Consider the following 1,963-nt stretch of genomic DNA (forward strand, 5'->3'; position numbering starts at 1 on the left):
ATTTTTAATTACTCATAATCTCACTATTCCAAAATGAACTGTTCACATTTCTGTAGAGCACATTCTGTTTTCTATGCATGGATACCTTTCCCTCAAAATGCGATCACCATAAATTGTTATTTGTGTTTCTCTATAGTTTTAACTGGTAATATTTACTATTTAGCTCAACACATAATTATGGGTAGAGGAAAAGAATACCCAGGGTTCTAGTTTTGGCTCAGACATAGCCAGCCCCTGGCAAGCAGCTTGACCTCTCTAAGCTTTCAGTTCCTCATCTGTGAAATAAAGAGTTTGATGCCTATCACCTCCTTCTACCTCCATAATTCTAACCATTGATGGGTCATTAAAATAAGACAATATGGTGCAGCGGTTATTACTCTGGCATTAACCAGGCTACCTGTGAGATCCTGGGCAGGTGGTTTTTTTTTTTTTTTTTTTTTTTAGATATAGTCTTGCGCTGTCGCTCAGGGAATGGTGCAGTGGCACGATCTCAGCTCACTGCAACCTCTGCCTCCTGGGCTCAAGTGATTCTCCTGCCTCAGCCTCCAGAGTAGCTGAGAGTACAGGCATGCACCAACGCCCCCAGCTAATTTTTGTATTTTTAGTAGAGACAAGGTTTCACCACGTTGGCCAGGCTGGTCTTGAACTCCTGGCCTCAAGTGATCCACTGGGCAGGTTTCCCGACCACTCAGTGTCTCCGTTTTCTTTTCTCTAAAATGGGATTAATAACTGGACATATCACATAGGGCTCTTGTGAGGATTGAATTGATAGCACACAGTGTTTGGCACAGAGTAAAGGCTCAACAAGCAGCAGTTATTCTCAATATTTTAGCTCAGGCACCAGGTGCCTTGAGGTGATAGAGTAAAAACTCTAGCTGAGAGATCAAGTAGAAACTTAGGAAGTAGCCCGGGTTGAACACAGGAGCTGGGCATCGTGCTGAGTCTGTTCATTGGCACCATCTTACTTCATCCTCAGAACGTTACTATCTCTGTTTTACATATGAGGAAACTGAGGTTAGAACTTGCCTAGATTCGTGTAGCTAGTAAGTGTCAATTCAAAGACCTTCCAGCTAGTTTTGGTTGAGCCAAAGGGGCTAGAAGACCTGCCATTAGTTAGATTTTGATTTCAAAAATAAAACCCAAGCAGGAAGTGCCTTTCCCAGTGATACTCAGCGTGATTTTTTTTTCTTTCACACATACGGCTGTATGTGTGAAAAGGGTCATTTCTCTTCCGGCTTTAGTGTTCCCCGCAGGGGAGAAAATTGAAGAATAGACAGAAATACAAAGTATCTTTTAATTAAATGCCACCTCGCTATTTTATGGGGCTCGTATGCTTTCCTAACAACATTTGTTAGATAAGTTGGTAATTCCCGGCAGCTGTCTACTGTGTGGTGCATCTGTGAACCCATAACTAACAGAAAAGCATGAAGCCAGTTTGGGATCGCGCAGGCTAAGATGAGGGAGAAATGCGGATACACCGGGCAATGAACAACATAAACATTTCAAATGCGATACACATTCGGATTGAGCCACATCTGTGTGCAGATTCAACTGCACTGACCCACAAAGCTATTCCCAAGTAACAGCCGCCCCAAGCCTGAGGCACTGGCGCCCCGCCTGGGCGAGGCTGGCTGCGCTCTCTCTTGGCCGGCGCCCGCTGCATGCGGTACGTGCCTGCCCGGCTCCTCGCCCAGGGTTCCCGTTACGCGGCTGCGTCCAGCTGGCCGTGGAGTCCCAGAACCTCCCCAGTACGCTATATGTGTTAGTTGAATCTCAAAGTTTTAATGCCCTTGAAAAATTATTTCTTAATTAAGTCGTGTATGTTCATTGTACAAAAATTAAAAAAAAAGCAACAAAACAACAAAGACATTTTTAATTACTCATAATCTCACTATTCCAAAATGAACTGTTCACATTTCTGTAGAGCACATTCTGTTTTCTATGCATGGATACCTTTCCCTCA

This window comes from Mandrillus leucophaeus, unplaced genomic scaffold (genome assembly GCF_000951045.1).
Source record: "Mandrillus leucophaeus isolate KB7577 unplaced genomic scaffold, Mleu.le_1.0 Scaffold1690, whole genome shotgun sequence".
NCBI classification, from domain to species: Eukaryota; Metazoa; Chordata; class Mammalia; order Primates; family Cercopithecidae; genus Mandrillus; species Mandrillus leucophaeus.